The sequence below is a fragment of the Mustela putorius genome, unplaced genomic scaffold (genome assembly GCF_011764305.1).
Source record: "Mustela putorius furo isolate JIRA1106 unplaced genomic scaffold, ASM1176430v1.1 tig00003962_pilon_pilon_pilon, whole genome shotgun sequence".
Classification (NCBI taxonomy): Eukaryota; Metazoa; Chordata; class Mammalia; order Carnivora; family Mustelidae; genus Mustela; species Mustela putorius.
In genome coordinates this window covers 7,098,637-7,121,387 of record NW_025422106.1, presented here as the reverse complement: position 1 = coordinate 7,121,387, position 22,751 = coordinate 7,098,637, and positions in this window count along the sequence as shown.

Genomic DNA, 22,751 nt, shown 5'->3' with positions numbered 1-22,751 from the left:
TAGTTGTCTTTGAAGATGATGGCCATTTTTCTGTAAATTTTCCATAACCTTGGCCAAATGTGGCCAAATCTTTTCTAAACACTCATAGCATGCAATCTTTTCTATTTTCTAAGAAGCATATGTTGAGTTCAGGAAAATACAAGTTTCCTAGGAGCTCAATAAATAACAATTCTCTTCTCCTTTATCCCTGTTTGGAATGAACAGTTTTATCAGGGAGAAGCTGTAACAATTCATTTAGATATAATAGTATTTTAGAAGAATATTTAAATGAAATAAAATTTGAATAGTCCTTAAAGATTTTTTTCCTAGTTCTTTTGCAAAAAATAGAAATATTTGGAGATAACAGAATTGAAATAAAAGAATATAGCTCCTCTCTTTCTTTAAACATAAATATTATTTTAGCTACATAAAATTTTTGAGAACACTAAATCATAGAATCATCTGAACACCTACCCATAACATATATTTATATTTCTTAAAACAGAAATTATATGGATGCAAAAAGAAAACTAAATAATTCATACAACTGATGTCACTGCCAACAAATTAATATTTAGGATTTTATACTCCTAAAATGAATTTTAGGAGTTATATTCTTTAGAAGTTTTTATTCATATTCACAGGTTTTTGTTTTTATTTTGAGTATATCTAATGAAATAGAAAATAATTATGCAATGGTTTTATGTTATTTAATATACTCAAGTAATATTAATACTCTTGTGAGAATATTTTAACAATTTAACAAACAATTTTAAAAAGGTGGTTTAACATATTTGCATATTTTATTTATGTGTTTCAGTTCTCCTCATATCTTCACAAATTAGAAATTGATGTACTGATCAGAAATTGATTTGTCATAAGATACATGCTTGGTCATAAGGTCAAAGAGATGATACTCTAGTACCTTGTTTTATGCTGTATTAATTACTATTCTTATTTGTGCAATTCTTGAAATGTTGGGAATATATTCAGTGGTTCTTAGACTCCCCTCCCCACCAAAAAGACCCATGTCCTTAGCTATTAGATAAATCTTCACAGGAATTTGTGGCACTCTAGGACATTCCTGCATGAGAACAGTACAGGACTTCATACTAAAATGCCCACATGCCCTTGGGATTCTCAGCCTTGTTCCCAGATTCTCATGATTATGAGGATAAAATATAAAGGTGAGGAATTTATCATCATCATCATCATCATCATCATCATTACTACTCCTACTACTATTATTCCTAATGGAAACCAACAAAAGTGCCATCTACATGTTAGCATTTTGAGAAATACTTATGGCAAACAACAGCAATATGGAAGAATTAAAGTTTGAACTGCTCAAAGCCCCAGCTAAATAGAAAGAACAGAGAACAATTTCTGTAAAACTTCATGAGTTCCCTGTAATTATTTGCTGTATGGTTTCCTCTCACATTATGATCATTAGATAAATGCCAAGGTCTCGGCTATGGAACTGCTCTTCCAAGTAGCCCTCAAAACACACAGTAGAACCCATCAACTGGTGTTCTCTCCTGGTTGAAGGAGTTAACAATCCAATCTTGCAAAAGTAGATCTCCTTCAGGAGTCAGGAATTGCAACAAACAGAAGATTCTAGGGCAGTAGCCTCAATAAGCAAGGGTATTATAAAGATAATAAATGAGGCTATCTTGCAAGGAAACCCAGGATTTCACTGGTTATTCTGCCTCTACAATCGGTTATCCCATAAGCTGTTAAAGAGTGGGGACTATCCAGTAAAGGAATAATATATACAAATGTATTTGTTCTTTAGGCTCAATCTTTTTTTTTTTTTAATTGGAAAGGAATATGAACTTTATTCAGGAGGCCAGCTGCCTAGGCTCAATCTTCTATTTACGAAAAAAAAAAAAATCCATTGAAAATGAACCACTTACTAAGGTAATTACAAGGAGGAAAATAAGAGAGCAGGAATAAAATACAAATTACATTTCAGAATGGTGGAAGATTTAACAGTTATATTTATTTTTTTTTAAGATTCCTTCCCTCCCTCCTTCCTTCCTTTTTCTTTCTTTCTTTTTGAGAGAGCACAGGTATAAAAGTGGGGGTGGGGTGCAGAGGGAGAGGGACAAGCAGACTTAGTGCTGAGCACGGAGCCCCACGCCGTACTCTATCCCAAGACCCTGAGATCACAATTTGAGCTAAAATCAAGCCATCCAGGAGCCCCTCAACAGTTATATTTCTCATTCTCCTAGAATTCAGAAAAGAAAACCAAAAACAAAACAATAAACAAAGAAATGCCAAGCAACATGAAAGGCGGCACCTGGCAATCCAATGAGATTACAAAATATTGAGGAAAAAAGCTCCAAAGGTATTGCGGAAAAAATTAGAAAGCATTGATTCTGTAGATAGATGTCAATTTGACTAACGGGCTGAATTATTTAGAAGTATATCCAAACATGGCTGGAAGTTTAGGGTTTTGAGATAATCTAATTATCTTCCAAAGGAAAAAAAAAAAGTCAATCATAAAAGAACAGTAAGATGATTGGGAAAAGAGACACCTTGAGCTTTTTCTTAAGTAATACTAAAAAGAAGAGGACAATGGAGAAATCATATAAAGAACTTTGAGCTGAAAACATCAGGGCTTGTACTTAACCATGCAAACCCTTTTGCTCCAAGTGTGGTTCTTGGAGCATAGGGTGGCTGTCACTTGGGAACTTGTCAGGCATGCAGAATTCAAGCCTTGGCCCAGACCTACTTAACCAGAAGCAGCATGTGATGAGATCCCCAAGTGATTCATGTGTACATTCACTTTAAGAAACACAGCACTAGAGTATGTTTTTGTGTGTGTATTTGTGTGTATATTTGTATATTAAATCCAGGTTCGTCAATTGATTTAGAATTCATTCTGAAGGGTAAACAACTCCATTGGAAATTTTCAAAGTACTAATATTGTAGAAATATTCTGTTGGGATAATGTTCAACATAGGTTATTAAAAGCAAAACAAAACAAATTGAAACAAACAAAACCCTGCATGATTGCCAATTCATTCCCTTTATATTACAGACTTAACTTCTGTATTCTTGCTCCGAAAATATTTTCTTTTCCTGAAAAGAAGCATCCAGCTACTTATATTTTAGATTATACTTGAAAACCTTGTGGATTTGAGAGTTAGAAGAAGTCGTATGTAAAACTTATCACATTCTTGTTTTTTAGAACCAAGAAAAACTATTCCAAAAGAATAAAAATATGCATTTCAAGTATTGCGTGACATATCATGAGGCCAGCTGAAATTGCAGTCCTGTATTATTAATACAAGGTATTCAATACCTTATATACAAAGACATGCTATTTTTGCTCCTGGTTTCTTATAGTAGAAAGATCATGACTGATTTAGAAAAAAATATGTTAAGTTAGAATGTGAATACGATTTCTATTTTAAAGAAAGAAGATTAAAGATGACCAGAAAAGAATCTTGATGCTTCTTAAAATATACCAAGACATCAAAATCCCTTAGTCTCAGAAATGTCATTAGGGTTGACTTTATTTTTAATATATTTTACAATTTGTTTTCATTAATGAAAGCTTAAACCATGAGAGTCTACAAATTTATATATTCATGTATTGATTTATTTATTCATTGTCTCACTCAAAACTGTTTATACTGGTGCACCTGGGTGGCTTAGTGGGTTAAGCCTCTGCCTGCAGCTCAGATCATGTTCTCAGGGTCCTGGGATCAAGCCCTGCATTGGGCTTTCTGCTCAGTGGGGAGCCTGCTTCCCCCACCTCTCTGCCTGCCTCTCTGCCTACTTGTGATCTCTCTATCAAATAAATAAATAAAATCTTTACAAAAAACTGTTAAATACCATCATTGTATAAATTTGGAATTACATAAACCTGTAGTCTGGTATAATTTCATTGAGCCTATAATCAAGATTTTGCTGCAAAGCTCCTCCAGCAGGTTTCTGGGGCTCTAAATACCACCATATCATCTAAATATCATAAGAAGTGTATGCAGCTAAGTCTTGATACTCAGGAGAAGACCTTGGTACATAAATTTACAGTGGTAATACCAAAACATCCATCCCCTTGTCCTAAAAGTGACACCAGAGTGACACACTTATGTGGTTATTCAGATGGCTCATAATTTCTTCCGTGCTTGTGGGTGTGTGTATGCATATTAACAACATGCATTCTGACACCACCCTTCCCCCAAGCCCTGTACAACAGTATATAAAACTTCTTGTAAGTATACAATATACTCGTGTTTACTCTTAATCATAGAGTTGTCTATATCTATGAACCTCATTTGCAAAGCCCTTATGAATAAAGCATAATCCAATTATGTTTTTTGCAAATTGTATAATCGGTTTCCTTTTAAACATAACAAGTGTTTTATTTGGCTTATTAAAGATAGATATGTGTTGCTTTCAAGCAGTTTTCATTCTACTGAGTGAAACAGATCATTAAGAAGATAAAGAAACAAAACAAGACAATGACAGCAGCCATGATTTGTTACATAAGGTTAATAATGGGGAAAAAAGGGCAGGAAACACAGTATTTTATATGAAAAGGAAGGTTTTTACTGATCAGTTTATATGTCAATAAAGACCTGACAGGAGTGAGAGAATAGCCAGAGGGATATCTAGTGGAACAGCATTATAGACAGAGGACAGTGCAAAGACCCTGAGGCCCTGAAGAGGAACTATGCTTTGCACGTCAGAGGAGAAGAAATTAGGGCAGTGTTGGTGGATCAGAGAGAAAAGAAGCTAATAGGTATTAGTGTTTCTACATCTCTTGATTTTGTTTTCATTTGTGTTGCATTCATTCTCAGATTTCTTTTTTAATTTTTAAAAAGATTTTGTTTTTATTTATCTCAGAGAGACAGTGAGAGAGAGAAAGACAGACAGAGAGAGAGAGAGAGAGAGAGAGAATGAGTGGGGGTTGGGGCAGAGGCAGAAGCAGATTCCCGGCAGAGCAGGGAGCCTGATGTGGGACTCTCTATCCCAGGACCCTGGCATCATGACCTGAGTCAAAGGCAGGTGCTTAACCCACTGAGCCACCCAGGCTCCCTCAGGTAGAATTCTGCAAAATGCACCAGCAGAAACAGAACTACCTCCTATTGTATTAACAGTCTGAGTGGAAACACAGTTTTTTTCTTCCGAATATTCCTAGCAAAAGTTGGTCAATGGCTTTTAAGGGCTTATCCTGCATCAGGGGCTCACAGAATCAATCACAGAACAAGAATGCTACTTTTCCAGGTGGCCAGGCGCTGGTCGTGAGCAAATCCCTGTGGCCAGATGAGACTCACCCAACCATTACTGTGAGGACCAAGAGTGGAGGTAGTTGGGTCCACAACAAAAAAATCGAGTGACTATTTCTTAAAGTAAAAGGGATGGAAACCAGTCAGGACCAAACAGCAGATGTAGACATCACACTATTATAGTTTTAAGTATTCCCTTGATATGGTGTTCAAATGAGACAGTTGGCCAAAGAGCCATTGAATACACATTTTAATCTTTATTTTTCCAATAAGAGAAAGATAATAAACAAAGAAATGGGTAAGAAAAATGCATCACTAAATCATATTTAGTTATACATATATGTATTGTCTATAGGTCCAAATGACAAAATCAAACATAATTTATTCATTGAGCTAATGGATTTAATTGTGTTGAGAAAAGATAGCATATATATAAAAGATTTATTACATGATTTTTGAGCTTTAATTTGTGCAGATGTGGGATCCAGTTATGAATAGTTCCTAAAATATATTACATTTGGATTTTAGTCTCCACAAGCTATTCTTTGCACAGGAACTGAACATACAAAGAGTACCAATGAGATATTAGGCACTATGGAACTTTAAACAAAGTACATTAAATGCTAAAGCAGAGCTAGAATTGTGGAGAGGTTTTATCAGTCATTCTTATTGTCTGGATTCCGGTTTATTAGAGCTCCCTAAAATATTTTAGATGTTCCAGATTTTTAAGTGTCAGAGTAATATTTGCAAGTTGCAACACTCTTGCAATATAATGCTTGTTAAAATCTAAAGGAATTGAATTACAATAGCTACGGTAATATGTAATGTTTTCTTCATACCTAAAGCAACAACTGGCTTCCTCTTTTTGTAATATCAAGAGGTTCTTTCTCTTTAGATTTGTCTTAGTAGGTAAGAGTTCAGAATGGTATTTGTGCAAATAATTAACACAGAATAACGGGAATGTACAAACTAAAGGCGGACTGCTCTCATTTCCTCCCATCATTCCTTTTCGAATGTCTATTTAAATGCTGTAATGCAGGCAGTGCCTCATTCAGAAATTAGCTGTGCTCCAAAGACTGAGTACACATAAATTTGCATAATAGGCATTTTATCATCTAGAAATGATTTATTACAGGTGACCAGCTCTGCAGATTAGCCAATGATCATATTAATGTAAATTCGTTGCATGCCTAATTTCTGTCAGACACTCTTCTGGGCGCCGGAGATAGAGCAAGAAATTAACCAGACTGAAATTTCTGACCTCTTAGAGCTTCCATTCTACTGGAGTGAGATAGGGAGTAAACACTTAAATAAAACGATATCACAGACGGGGAAAAAAATGAAGCAGGAAAGAGTTTGAGGAAACACAGTATTTTATATGAAAAACAAACAGAGGAACAAAATATGCACTTTTAAAGACCAGGCTTCAAATATATATCATAGTCCAAGGACTTCACAAGGTCACCTTGGATTGGAAGTAATCTGTCCATTACTTCAAAACTTTGAATGTGACTCTTGATAGTTGAAGTCTGCTCATACTTTTGGGGAGCTATTTAATATTTTTCCTGTCTCTGTGTTGTAGAGTATGTCCTAGAAAGTGTATAGCGTTGGAAGTATTTTTTTTTTTTTTTTTAGTGTTGGAAGTATTTTTAATGAATATGACCACCCTTAGCCAGAGAGATGAGTTGTTTAAAGTTATCATTTACTAATACATTAGAATGGTTTCCATATTCTGTCATTCATTAACCCTGATTTTTCTACATGTATTTCTTAGTTATTGGTTTTTTTTTTCTGTTTTTAAAAATTGACTGACTTTTTTTAAAATTCTAATTTTTCCTCCCAAGGATATGAAGAATATATACTTTATTTCTCTTCTTTCAAAGTTACTCTTAAAATTAAATCTAATAAGCATAATTAAAATTTTATTCATTCTTTCCTCCAGATAATTACAGAAATCTGAAATACTTGAAATACTGAAATCTCTGATCCACAGTCTGTCTTAACACGATTTCTGACTGGTGTTTTCACTCTACCTTGGTCTTTCCCCTGTCAACAAAATACACATTATTATAATATTTACACCATTAGTTTTTGTTTAGATTTATCTACAAATTTATCAGTGTCTCTGCATACCACTTTTTCTCATAGCTCAGTTCTTTTCTTGTGATTTCTTGTTCATTTGTTCCCTCAAAGAATCTCTTTGAAAATTTATGTAAAAGACTGAGTGGTAAAACTCTGAGCTTATTTTTGTTTGAAAATATCTTCATTTCAGCATCTTTTCGTGTAATGGATTAATTATTTACACAATCTCGGTCTAACAGTTATTTTCTCTTTGTGTATTTGGAAAATAACATTATGCTACCTTCTGGCTTCCAGAAAAATCACTTAGGGTCGCAGGGTCTTCTTGGTGGGTAGTCTGTCTTTTTTCTCTAAGGTTCTGGGACCTTATATTTGCCTTTGTCATTATTCTTAACTATGATATGGCTACATAAGGATTTATTTATCTTGCCTAAGTCGTCCATATTTCCCAAGTCTGAGGATTCATTTCATTCTTTAATTATAGAAAATTCTCAGAAACAATCTCCTAAAATATTGTATCTTTCTAATTTTTTTCTACTATCCCCTAGAATTATGAATGGAATTATAATTTATCATGTACCTCTTTTGAATTGTTCTTTCATATTTTCTATTTCTGAGTCCCTGGGAGCTGCATCTTTGGTAATTTTTTTATATTCATCTTCCAGTTCAGTAATTCTCTTTCAACTAGATCCAATCTGCTCTTTCAAACACACATTGCATTTCCTGATTCCAGTAAGCATAACTTTCATTTGTAGAATTTCTATCTTTTTCTATTTTTTTCTAAATTGTTCTTTCTATAGCACTTTGCTTTGTTCTTGTATCTTTTTATGTCTAATTATTTTTTAAAATATCTTATATTGTTCTACCTAATTCTGTTCCTTACTGTTTCTGATAAAGCATTTTATATTTTTCAAATGTTTTATTGTGAACTCACAATTATTTGCTCTTCATTGGTGATACGTTCTAGAGGACAGTTGTGTCTGCTCCCGCAGGACTACTGCTATGATAAGGGCATTTGCTAGTGTGGAGTTACCTGTATCTTCTGGAAAGTAAATTAAAACACCAAGTCCAGGTAAGAGCAGACAAGTGATTTCCAGGGGGAGATACTATCTTTTGACTGACAGTCTGATTGACAGCCATGCTGACATAATTGAACTTCTTGTGTTTTTCTGCTATCGGATAGATATTTCTAATATATACCTTCGCAAAAGCTCATGAGTCCTATCTTCGTACATGGGTATTGGTTCCTTTCTGCACCTTGTGCATTTCCATGGATTTCTCTCTTGACACCCTTGTAATGACTATAACCAAGCATTTTGTGTCAGGATGGTGAAATGCTGAATAATACTCCATTGTGTACCACCTTCTCTTTATCCAGTCTTTATCCTATCATTCACCTGTTGATGGGGTTGAATATGGTTATTATCTTGATTGTGGTATTTGCATATGTCCAAACTCATCAAACTGTACATATTAAATACGTGTAATTCTTTGTATATCAATTATACGTCAATTAAGCTGGTGAAAGATGGTGAAATGCTCCCAGGAAAGTTATGACCTCTCTGTCAGTTTATCTCTGGGTACATTTTTGTTTCTTCTTTCTTTTCTTTATTCTTTCATTTTAATTCCAATGTTTCCTCCCAAGGTGGGGGGGATTTATTCTTTACTTTTTAAAGCCTAAACATGCAATTAAAAAGGTATTTGTCATGTTTGAAGTACTAATTCTAGGTATTTTACAACAAGAAGTATTTCCTAATTTTTAAAAAAATTCTTCCATTTTGTCAGAATGACTATTTACATTTTTAGATAAATTATATGATCTTTTATGAAATTTTAGAGATCAATCAGATGTCAGGAAATACCTGGGAGACCATGCCACGCAATCCTTAATTTAATCATTCAATCCCTCAACTAAAAAATGTATTCTATACACCCTGCACAAATTGGTCATGATGATAAAATAGAGAGGGGAAAGATAGACTTGGCCCTTGTCTTCTTTGGTACTTCAGTATATTAATTGTATACTCATGCAATTACATGTATAACTAGAACTGTTACAAATGCTATGATATTAAGGAACTTCCTACAACAGTGGGGATTATAAGCAGGGGTTAATAGGGAGCTAATATTCTCAGTTTTGTTTCTCAGTTTATTATGTCTATAGAATGGAGCTGATGTTGCTACCTATTACTATTTTGATATTAGTACCGCCCACTATTTAAAAGACTAAACGAGTTAATAGGTGGGGAGTACTTGCAATTGGGCTATGAATATAGTAAATACTAAATTAGTACTGATTGTTATTTTTACTTTATTTAACTGTTCTGGTAACTCAGAGAAGACTTCGTCAATTAAGTTTAGCTATGGGAGAGAAGTATGAGTTAACTAGGTAAGTATCAGTTATTATTTCTTTATAACAGCCATACAGCTCCCTTTGGCCCCCAGTCAACATAAAATGTAGTGGTTTAAAAAATAGTAATTCAGGGTGTGATTCTTTGGGGTAAGAATCATGACTGTGGAGTTTCCAATATCTATTGGAGACAGTAACTGATTGTCTCCAATAAATTGATGCATTTAGTTGGCACCTAGACTGGAATAAATAATCTAAGAAACCTTCACTCACAAGTCAGATGGATCAGTACCTCATCAGGTGACCTCTCTCTCACTCTCTAAGTGCCGTGATGGCTATCTTCCACAGAGAATGTCCTAAGAGGACCAATGCTAAGGTGTAAGGACTTATGAGGCCTTAGCTCACTAGTGTCCATTTGGTCAAAGCAAGTTACTTGGTTAATCCAGAGTCAGTGAGGGACGGGCTGCAAAAGGATGTCAATTATTCCAGCTGTGGAGTTTAGGAGGTTTATGGGGAACCACCATGTAAGCATCTACTGCAGCAAAGAAAGTAAAACAAGGTTTCTTGCACTTAGAAGTGCATGCATAAAGATTCAGAGACAGAGTAAAGATCAAAACACAAGAAAGAAGGCCAACATGGTAAAAAGGTGGAGTTTGGAGAGAGTGTGGGTGATGGAATGGTGCTATAATATAAGGTAGGACCTGCACTCTGCAAGTGCGTGTTACACAGAGAATGGTGATAATATTTCAATAAAAAATATCATTTTTTTTCTGTGACATGTATTTCAAGAAAGTAGAAAATAACTGATTGGTTTATGGGATATTTCACTCAAGACGCCTAGTTAATTATTACCTTGGCATTGATACAGAGGAATAATAAATTCAAAATATATTTTGAAAGTAATATTAGAGGGGCACCAGGGAGGCTCAGTCGTTAAGTGTCTGCCTTCAGCTCAGGTCATGATCCCAGGGTCCTGGGATGGAGCCCTGCATCAGGCTTCCTGATTAGCAGGAAGCCTGCTTCTCCTTCTCCCACTCCCCCTGTTTGTGTTCCCTATCTGGCTGTCTTTCTCTCTCTGTCAAATAAACTTTAAAAAATCTTTAAAAAAAATAAAGTAATATTAGAACATGTGGTAAGAAAAATCTACTAATTATGCCTAAGCTTCCATGTTGAGTGACTAGATGGATAATATGGGTATTCAGTGAGACATGACATATTGGGAATAGGCCAAGTTTAGGTTATAAAACTGAGAGTTTGATTTTGGACATGTTAAGTTTATGATGCCATTAAATCATCTGTGTGGAGAGGTTAAATAGAAAGTTTGAAATCTGAGTCTAGATCTCAAAAGAGAAGACTGGACAAAGAATAGAATTTTGTTGTCCCTCCATATGTAAATGTGACCTTAAAGTAAACATGGATAAAATTTAATTAGAGCACAGAGAGAAGACATTTCCATGGACCAGTTCCTGCCCGAAGCATTCCAACATTTAATTGCAAAAGGGTCTTTGGGGATAAAGGAAAAACTAATAGTTTTATGTGACAGAAGAGAGGGAAGAGAAAATTTCATCATTCTTGGTAAGAAAACATATCAGCCAAAAGCAAGCAAGCTGTAGATAGGGGAAAACATCCCTTTGTTTCAATGCCATGAAAGCCATTGGTGATAAGCTGGACTGTTCTGATGACAGCCATGTGGGAGAAGATTGAGGTTGAAGTGAAAGATTTCTCCTTAAACTCCTCCAACTCTTTCCAGATGTTTCACTATGGGTGAAAATAAATTGGGAAATATCTGAAGGAGTGTGGATTTAAATGAGGATTTTGTTTGACTTTTAATAAGAGTTAAAGAGAACATTCCAAAACTAATTGAGTTGAGAGACTGTAGAATTATAGGAGAGACCATGTAAGTTTCCTAAAAGAGAGAAAGAGAGAGAGAGAGGGAGAGAGAGAGAGAGAAGAATCTGGCAAATTTTGAGTGCCAAATAAACTATTTCAACATGGTCATCATCACTGTAAGGGTTATATTAAAAAAGGAGAGAAAACATGGGTGGAAGCTTACTTCTATGAAATGAAAGAATGAGGTTGGGTGCAGATGTAGATAGTATTCAGGTGAAGAGTTCCAAGATGATGGCTTTTATTTTCTGAGTACATTTGGATGCAAGTTCATTGACAAATAATTCAGAGCAGAAGATGTAAATATCTAGAACAGTGCTATCATGCATCCATTCACTAAACATATATCGGGCATCTGCCATATATCAAACGTTAGTCACTGGAGATGTCACGATGTGTCACGATGTGACAGGTCTCCAGAAAAGTTTGATAAATAATCTTCAGATCAAATTAATTCTCATTGTGATACATGCTTTTGAGGGAGGAACATGCAGACACTGCTCTGAGCTCCTATGACCAAAGACCTAACACCGTAAGAGAAGTTGCTGAAAACTCCCTAAGTGTGTAGCATTTTAACTGAGATAAAAGTAGGAGTTAGAAAAATGAAAGAGTGATTCAATATTAATCCATTTTTAAGAAAACAAATACATTTTGAAGACCTAATATATACTGGTTACAATGTTGGGCATTAGAGACAGAGAGGAGAGTGACACACATCACACCATTGCCACCTGTCACGGAATGTTTTTACAAAGCAGTGTAGACAGACTTTGACCTTCCCTTTCCTCTCCTTGAAATGTTTTTCTGCTAGCTATCCATATGGCTTGCTCTTTCACTTCCTTCAGGTTTCACCCTAAAAATGGTATCTTTTCTTTTTTCTTTTTAGTAAGCCTTTTCTGAATATTCTGTTACTTCTTATCCTCCATCTTCCCTGTATGCGTCCACATTTAACATTTAATGTATTTTGCATGTGTGTCTTACAGACCATCAGTCTCCCATTTTAGAACGAAAGACTCATGAGGTAGGGTTTTTTTTTTTTTCTATTTTCCTCGCAGTTATAACCCTAAATTCTGTAACAGTGGTGGACGTCTAGTTGGTAGTCAATAAATATTGATTGGATGAATAATTATGAATATAATGAGTGAGTTGAGTGTTACGAAGGAAATTCTAGCAATAAGTAGTAGAAGCAATACAAAATTTATCTTTGCCTGTAATCTTCATTTTAAGTATTCCTGCCATGATGGTATATTAAAATATCTCTATCTAATACTCATGAAGATATCTACTGTAGTAAAACCTTGCCTTCTCCTTCCCTGCCCTCATTCTCGCCATTTTATGAGCAGCTTAAGTTTAAAGGCGGCAGTTTAATTAACAGAAAAAAGTGCTTAATGAACATTACATCCACAGAGTATACGTCAAGGCCTGATTGTAGATTCCCATTATCATTCTGTCTGTGCATCTTCATAAACACACAGCCATTGAAAAGAAAGAGCAGATAGATTGCTTATACTGGGAGCCCTCATATTGATCCCTTGTGAATTATCACCTGTGATCCCTTATAAATTATAGCATATTGCCCAAACACTGGTTTCTTAGCAGAAAAACTCCTAAATTTTTCCTGGCCGAAGCTCCCTGCTCTACTGTGTGGAGACTCTGCTCTGTGTGCCGTATAAACCGTAGCACTGTGCTTCTTTTGGGAAATTCTAGAACCCCAGTCTCCAAGGTGTGTGTGGAAGGAGGTTTTCTCCCCACACCTCCAAGCCAGTTGTGGTTCAACTCCATTCGTACACTCTCTACACAAGGATAGTCTTGGATCCCACAAGTTAAGGGTTCAGTCTTACAAGACCGCATCCTCTGCACTGCAGATACCAGATTGTCATCTGTGCTTCTGATAGACTGATTATAAATCAGAGGTGCTCATGACCTTCTCCTTGGGCTTGATTAATTTGCCAGAGCAGCTCCCAGAACTCAGAAAACCCATTTACTCACTAGATTACTGGTTTACTATAAGAGGCTATAACTCAGGAACCACCAGTTGGAAGAGATGAATAAGGCAAAGTGTGGGGAAAAGATGTCAAACTTCCATGTTCTTTCCAAGCATGCCATTCTCCCCAAAACTCCATGTGTCCACCAACCCAGAAGTTCTCTAAGCCCCATCATTTTGGGTTTTTACAGAGGCTTCATTACATAGCATGACTGACCAAATCATTGACCATTGGCAATTAAACACGATTTCCAACCCCCTTCTCCTCCCCAGAGGTCAGGCGGTGGGACTGAAAGTTCCAACTCTCTAACACAGTTGGCTCCACTGGCAACCATCCTTAGGTGGGGTCCTAAAGTCACTCCATTAACATAATCAAAGACACTATCATTGCTCTCAACACTTAGGAAATCCCAAGGGGTTTGATTGCTATGAGCCAAGAACCATGGAGATCAAATATATATGTGAATATATTTTAGTTACCTGAATGGCCAAATATATATATATATTTTTTTCTTATAAATCACCTTATTGCAGCTTCTTTTGCCTACTTCTATGGAATTTATTTTGTTTTTAATTAAAAATTTTGTTTTAATTAAATGTTTAATTAAACATAAAAATTTTAATTAAAATGCTAAAGTTAAAAAATAGATTAAAAAAACCTTTCAATATGCAAAGTACATCAAGGACTCTATTTTCATCATTCCCCCCAAACAGTTCAGTTACCCTACGGTTTAGGTGAGATATTATTTGTATCTCTTCAGCCCACCCTAGATCTGGGTAAAAGGATCCAATAACTATGATGCTGTTTTTTTTTTTTTCTCTTTAAGCTTTACGTCCAATTATATGTGTTTTGAGTATATTTTCATCAGTGTACTATGAATCGCATCTTGTTCCAACTCCTTTGTAAAATAATAAACTATGTAGTTCATAACAGGAAATGTTCATTCTGCTTCTTTTTCTTAGCCAATGAAAGTGAGCTGATTCCTGAAAATTTTCCTCTGACCTTGGTCTTTAGGAATTTCAGAGGTAAATTTAGCTCAGATGTTGAAAACCAAACCTCCACACTTCAGAGACAAGATATAACACACACAGACAGAGTCTGGGATAAAGAGGAACGGCAGCTTTATTGCTTTGTTGGACAAAGAGGGCTGCAGCAGGCTTGGCCTTCAAAACTGCAAGCCCGCCCAGAGGAAGGGGGCTCTGGGCGTTTTACAGGGAAAGACAGGATCAAGAGGGCCTCACTAGGAATTGCGTACGTCCTGCCAGCCTCCTTAGATTTTTCAGGGTGGTACTGGGCTCCTGAAGCAAAAAGCAAAGAGGGAGGAGCAGAAGTTTGTGAAGAAAGGGGAAAGGTGACTTAGTTTAAAATCCAGCTTCTGAAGCTTTAAGAGACCCATGTTTTTTGTTTGTTTGTTTATTTTTTGTTTTTAAAGATTTTACTTATTTATTTGTCAGAGAGAGAGAGAGAGAGAGAGCACTAGCAGGGAAAGAGGCAAGTAGAGGGAGAAGCAGGCTCCCCGCTGAGCAGAGAGCCCATGCAGGACTTGATTCTCAGACTCGATCCCAGGAGTCTGGGATCATTATTTGAGCTGAAGGCAAATGCTTAACCCACTGAACTTTCCTTTTTCCTGACTTTTGTTCAACTTAGTGCATTTAAGCAGTTTCAAAATAATGCCGGCATATTTGATATAACTCAGAAATGTCCTCCTGCATATTGTTCAAATTCCCTCTTTATCTTTCTTATGGACTTCTTGCCAATTCATATGTATTCTACTCAGCACTTTACATGTATATCATTTAATCCTCAAAAGAAGCATGCAAAAATGTTGCTTTTATTAATAAGAACATTTATGGAAAAATGTTAATAAGCACACATATAAATAAAACTCCACATGCATATATATGTGCATGTGAGAACACAGACATATTTGGGCACATGTGTTTATGTAGACATATTTGGCTGCCAGTATGCCAATGATGTCTTATTGTAAGTTTTGGGAGATGTAAATAAAAAATAAATTCATAGGGAATAATTACTTTCCATTTTGCATGGACTGGCCCATTAGTTCAATAATGCATTACTGTTCTCCTTCAATTGAGCTATTGTTCATGATGCTAATGTATAAAAATGACCGCCTAAAAAAGTAACTTAAAAGTGCCAACATTTTCTATAATGGAATACTATGCAGCCATTAAAAAGACAAAATCTTGACATTTGCAATGACATGGATGGAACTAGAGGGTATTATGCTGAGTGAAATAAGTCAATCAGAGAAAGACAATTATCATATGATCTTCCTGATATGAGGAATTTGAGAGGCAGGGTGGGTGGTCGTGGGGGCTAGGAAGGGAAAAAAATAAAATAAGATGAAATTGGGAGGGAGACAAATTATAAAAGATTCTTTTTTGTTTTTTATGATTTTATTTATTTATTTGACAGAGATCACAAGTAGGCAGAGGGCAGGCATGGGGGGTGGGGAAGCAGGCTCCCTGCTGAGCAGAGAGCCCAATTCGGGGCTCTATCCCAGGATCCCGAGACCATGGCCTGAGCCAAAGGCAGAGGTTTTAACCCACTGAGCCACCCAGATACCCCACCATAAGAGATTCTTAATCTCATGAAACAAACTGAGGGTTGCCAGGGGGAGGGAGGTAGGGAGAGGGTCGTTGGGTTATGGACATTGGGGAGGGTATGTGCTATGGTGAGTGCTGTGAAATGTGTAAGCCTGATGATTCACAGACCTGTACTCCTGGGGCAAATAATACATTATATGTTCATTAAAAAAAAGTGCCAACATTTTCATTTCTAGATGTTTCCATATTAGTCCAGCAAATTCAAGTGGACTTTCCATTTTCCATTCAAAGCAATCGCAGCCTTTTCATTCATAACGTCTTTTGTGCAATTGCACACCACCTCATCTCGAAATATTTACAGCATTAGTAATTTTATCCTTTCACTCTCTCTCTCTCTCTTTTGTTATCCTTCTGTATTCGTATTATTAAAATGCAGTCATCCACTATCAGACTCATTCTACCATCCTAAATATACAAGTTTCAATCATTCTGGCATTTTCATTTATTCAAATTACATCCCCAAGTGTAATTGATTCCCAGTCCCCTTCATTTACTCTGAGCTAGAGATTTCTTTAAAATACAGATTTTATGATACTTTTCCACCTTCTTGTTACATTTCTTAATACACCAAGGCCCTGAGATACAATTAAATAATTTGGACAGAACTTGAATAGTCCCCCTGTGTACGTCTTAGTTGGAGTTCTGTGAAGCATTTTAAGTCATGAGATTTCCTAAACGCATTTCTCTGCTTTAATTTCAATGGTGTTATTAAGAAAGGAAGAGGAAGAATTAATTACTTGTGTTTGCTATTTCTTTTATATTTAATAATATAGTGTAGAGAGAGGAAATGGTAGTGATTACTCGCATTCTTTTTAGATGCCTTTAACAGTAATGTGTAAAAAAATAAAAGTCAAGATTGTGACTATTATAGATGATATATAATTTAATGTTTCAGAAGAGTGGGCAATGGGATGAGATGAGGTGATTCCAGAAGTGAGCAGAGCTGCACGTGAATATCTCTATCACTGCCCGACCCTGTTTAACTCCTTGGCGATATGAGACTTATTGAGGTTTGTTTGTGTGTGTTTGTTTTGAGGGAAGTGTTATAGAGCTCTGGATCTAGAGCTTCCTTTAATTCATCATGCTTCAGTTTCATAATTTAAGCATTCCCCCCCCCCTTTTTTTTTAACCGAATGTATTTCTCATTGGTCTCTACTGGCAACACTTCCAGTTTGGGATTTGTGTATCCTTGAAATGCCAAGTTTTTGTTCACCATCCCCTTTTCTTACACATTCATCCACTCATTCTTTTAGATTGTCTACAAAGTACTGTTACAGTGCATCAGACAAAGTGTGATAGAAGCCTTAGATTCGATCTGTATCTGACATAGGTTCACTCAGACTATTACGCTTTTGCATGACAGAAGAGGTACAGAATAAAAGAAGAAAAAGGTGTCCCTTGAACATTATCATCTAGGTACTAGGTTTTGAAGTAGGTGTTTTATATATGTCATCTTATTCAATTCCTGGACAAATCTATAACTGTTTTCCTTTCTTTCATTAAAAAGTTACTGAGGTTAAGAGATGAAAAAAAGACCTGGGGATAAGGTGAACAATAATGTGAGTATATGTAACACTACTGACCTATACATGTAAATATTTTTAAGATGGCAAATTTTATGTTGTGTGTATTTTCCCACAATTAGAGATAAAAAAAAATACTGAGTGAACTAAGTATTTGGCTCAATGTCACCACATGTAAGTGACAAATCTTGGATTAAAATTCAGTTTAATTAAGCTTTTCTTTTCACTCTACTCTATTACCACACAAGAGTATTATCCTAAGAGGGACATCAGCACCTTCTCTGGGGGTTCAAATGAGTAATTAATAATGTATTTGTCACATTTCTACTGCTGGAATCACCATCTTTTATTGAAGGGATCTCTGGGGGAGTCTCTTTCACCACAGCGTATGTTTCCCAAAGGAAAGGACCTTCTCTTGTGCATCTTGTTATTTCACACTTTGACCTTATCCCTGGAACACCACATACACTCAACAACCCAATGTTAGCAAGATCTTGAGGGAGCTGATGTTAGAAATTGACCTCGGAAGATGCATAGAACTTCACAAGGTGAGGCCAGGAGGGAAAGGGAGAAATCCAATGGAAGGGAAGTACTTGAGAAACAAAGCTGTGAAAAAGGGGAAACATGGACATTAAGAGTAAAAATCTATTTCATTTCTTTACGCGGAGAGTATATTTAGATGAGCCCTGGGGGACATGGATGTAAGTTGGAACACAATTGATCTTAAATATGATGAGTTTCAACAGGCTCAGATCCAATGACCCAAATCTCCTAAATCTGGCTACTCACTTCCTGGTCTGAGAAAATATCCAGGGTTATTTAGGTAGAACAACACAAAATAAATTAATATTAAGTGATGAACAACCTAAGCAATAATCTAATGTAAGCTTGGAATTCTCTCAATCAAAAAATATTCTAGATAAACTTACGAAATAATTATCAATGGCAATGACAAGGAAAGTTCCTTGGAGAGAATACACTGCTTAAGTATATGTCCTGAGTAGAAGACAGTATTAGAATGAGCATTAGGACCTGAATTATTCCAAAAACAATACCTTTCAATTAACTAGAGTCATCTGTTACTCAGCATTTATCTAAATCTTCACCACGATGATGACTAATGTTTATTGTGTGGATTCTGTGAGATCCTTAAGTGTCTTCCACGCAATAAGAGAACCATTAAATTATTGTTATTACCTAGACAAAAATTATATTCTACCATATCCTATTTCTTTAAAAAATGGTATTCCACACATAATGCCGATGATAGACTTGTTAATCAGATACTTGATCAGTCAGAGCATTTCATTCTTCAAAGCTGCTGAATATTAAAACTGTTATTGTCCTCCTTCTATGCCAATCTCTGAGATACTGAACTTGGGCAGCAAATTTAGTCATCTTTCAGCTCTGGGCAATATTATCGTGATGATCTTTTTCTTTCTGGTAAGATTTGTTTCCCAGATTCAGGCTGGTATGTCAACCCCATCTGTATTCATCTACAGCATCTTCATGACCATAATATATATCATAACTATTAATTATGCATGGATTGTAGAGGTGGCTATATCTTTAATATTTTACGTTAGTGTTTTTAGTTGACAGGCAAAAAGTTTAAAACTTTTAAAAAAGACATTGTCATCTATTATTAACATGAGCATCACCGACCACTCTCAATATGCATCTCCTTTTGTTCAAATTTCAAAGAGTATGCCAGATGCCAGCTGTTGTCATTTCAGAGCTTCAAGGGCTGAGAAACTATTGTTCCATATTTTTTTATCTCCATATTTCTCACATTTGGTCTTTTGTCAATTATTGTCATTTAACTATAGTTATCAAAATATTTTAAAAATGGTCAGAGTGATGATGTTTGACTTAATCAATAAGAGAAAGTTCATCTCTGTTAGATTTAACAGGCTTATAAGGAAATTTGAAAACTCAGATAGAATTGCAATGAAACATCAAAGAAGCTATAACCGCCTGATGAAAACAATGGAGGTCAAAGGAAACTTATATGAAAAAATTGGGAAGTCATTAGTCAATATGGTTTACTTGTAACATGGCAGGTCTTTACTACTCAGTGAATAGTCCTATATAGCCCCGCCTCCTTCAGTTATACGAGCCAAATGGCTAGTCCAATGGACCATGAGCAGAATGGACAATGACCAATGGATTGTGAGCAGAAGTGACATGTATCATGACCTTTGGTTCAGGTCATGATCTCCAGGTCCTGAGATCAAGCCCCATATCCGGCTCCCAGCTCAGTGGGGAGTCTGCTTCTCCCTCTCCCTCTGCTTCTTTCCCTGCTGTGCTCTCTTACTCTCTCAATGAATAAATAAAATCTTTAAAAAAAAAAAAAGGAGAGATAAACTAGGGGAAGACAGGCAAGGATCATGCAGAAGTGAAAGGTCATAGACATTCTGTAAATTCAGAGGACTGAAATAATATAGAAACCAAATGTTTTGAGACTTCAAATTATTTTTTAAAAATTGGACTAGATTTAGCTTTGATTTAGGGACAAAATCAGATTCAAAGTGCAGCTTTCCCATCTAAGAACCTCAAAGTGACTACCAGTGCATTGAGGGTGGGAAAGCAAATCTACATAGCAAATCTTTGAACTATATCCTGAAAGAAGCATGGGATGTGATTATCTCCATACAAGACGAACTGAATAAAGTGAACTAGAAGGTCACTCAGTTTTGAAAAGCGTGTACTCTTCAAAAAAGAGTGATGATGAATAGATTTGAAAGGTTTATGTCCATGTAACAGCACTAGCTAAACATTCTTGTTCTTAAGTCCTGTCCTCCTAATTGCCACATTCAGTGACAGTGAAAGGGACACTTTAAATGCATAATAGCAGACTAGTGATCTAATGCTCATATTATTATGGCTATTAAAGGTCAAGAGCTATACAGAGGGAGGGCTTCATCTAATTAGTCAGGCGTGCATGTCATCAATTTGTTCCTTGTTTAAATCTCAAACATGCTTTTTTTTTTTGAAGACTAATAGTACGGTGGAACAGAAAAAGGAATGAAATGTGATTATTATTCATTTTTTATGCCAAATACATAGCCATCCAATGACCCACACGACTGAAGCCGCTGAATATGAAGTTTGATCTTTGTTGGCTTATGTCTGAAAACCGTCAAGGAGGTAGGAGGAGGTTGAAGCAGCAAGTAGAGCAAAATCCTTGATGGGATGACAAGCCTGAAGCAAATGTTCTGGTTTACGCTGAACTTGATTTACCAAATGTTCTTCATTTTCTCCTTATATAATTATACAAAGTGAGCCAAAGACTGCAATTGGTGGGTGGGCTTTTCTAAGTCTTTGCCTTGTTAGAAACTGATACTATCTAATAGGGAAAAAAAATCCCGACGGTTTATGATCTCATGCAAAGTTGACGGCTTTCTGATTCATCTCTGCATTATTCCAAAGGGATATGATTTTTATCTCCCCCTCAAAGAAAGGACAGCTTAGCATACTGTTCTTTGCTAGTACACGTCCTATCTTGAAGCTACCTGTGACACAAAAATTGTGATTCCATGTGAGTACATATTTTTATAACATTCAAAATAGCACTGACTCAACAAAAGTTTTCAACCTATCTTGTTCTTTGCACCCTTAGAAACGATATCCAGACTCTCAAAGCTGGCATGTACCTCAAGAACCCCATTAGATAATCAGACCACTGGCCTCTCCATATGACTGCAATGGAAACAAAGTCCCAGAAAATGGTGTTCCTTCCCTGACTGAGGGAACTCAACATTTCCCCACTCATTGCAACAAGTGAAGCCTAGGCTAACACCAATGTTTAACAGCAGTGCATCGAGGATGCTGTCTAGTTTCCCTGAAATTATAATGAAAGGAAAGATACCTGTGCAGGGAAATGAAAAGACATTCCAATCTACGACAGCCCTTACACATGAATATCAGAAGGAATCCCAGTTTGTCCCCAGACTGTTGAAGTAGGATGTATCAGCTGCTTTGCTATGCTATGATCTGGCGAACTGTCTTTTCGTTCAGCTGTGGAATTTCGAATTCTGTTTTGACAGTCATCATGTTATAGTAATAACAATTATAATTGATTTCTAATATTTGTTGAATTTTTCCTTTATGCTGTTAACAGAGGGGTCAGCAAGTCCATTTTCAAGGTAAGGAGATTGAGGCTTAGAGAGACGAAGTCATATTTTCAAGGTCACTTAGACACAATGGCAGAGCTGAGAATTAATCCAAGTTTGCTTGGCTTAATGTCTACTTTTATCTATTAAAATGTGGAGCCTTGGGCACCTGGGTGTCTCAGTGGGTTAGAGCCTCTGCCTTTGGTTTGGGTCACTATCCCAGGATCCTGGGATCAAGCCCCACATCAGGCTCTCTGCTCAGCGGGGGGTTTGCTTTCTCCTCTCTCTCTCTCTCTCTGCCTATTTGTGATCTGTCTGTCAAATAAATAAATAAAATCTTTAAAAAAAAATGTGAAGCCTTGTGTCTTGAGGTCCTGAGCTTCAGTGTTATGTTCTAAATTACACAATGTTGTGAATGTGTATATATGTATTTCCCCCACCCCGGAAAGAACATTCACCTTTTACATCAGATTCTTCAAGGGATATATCAGTTCAAAAGTTTCACTGCCCAGATATTTGTAGAAGGGGAATAGTTTCCATCAGTATGTCTGTCCTCTTAATTCACTGTATTATTTGTCATTCTTACGGAGTCTGTGTGCTACGCTTGTGTGTGACTCTCCATTTACCGTGAACCACTGCAAACTCTCATGTATTCAACAGGAACTCAGATTTACATCCCCTTTAAAGGAGGAACGTTTGCTCCACAAACACCATACCAGTTTGTTCTCTTTTCTTTCCCTCTTTACATCTATTACTTCCTTAGCTATGAAGAAAAGAAATTCTGAACACTGATGGACCATTTTATATTTATTGAAATCTCTCTCATGAGCAACTAAAGAAACTGTTTGCATTTAAACATGCAAGTTTTTTTTATTATTACATTTAATTTGAAACATAGATGTGATTCAAATATCAAAGTACTATAAAATCTATAGTTGTTCCAACCCTTGTCCCTTTCCA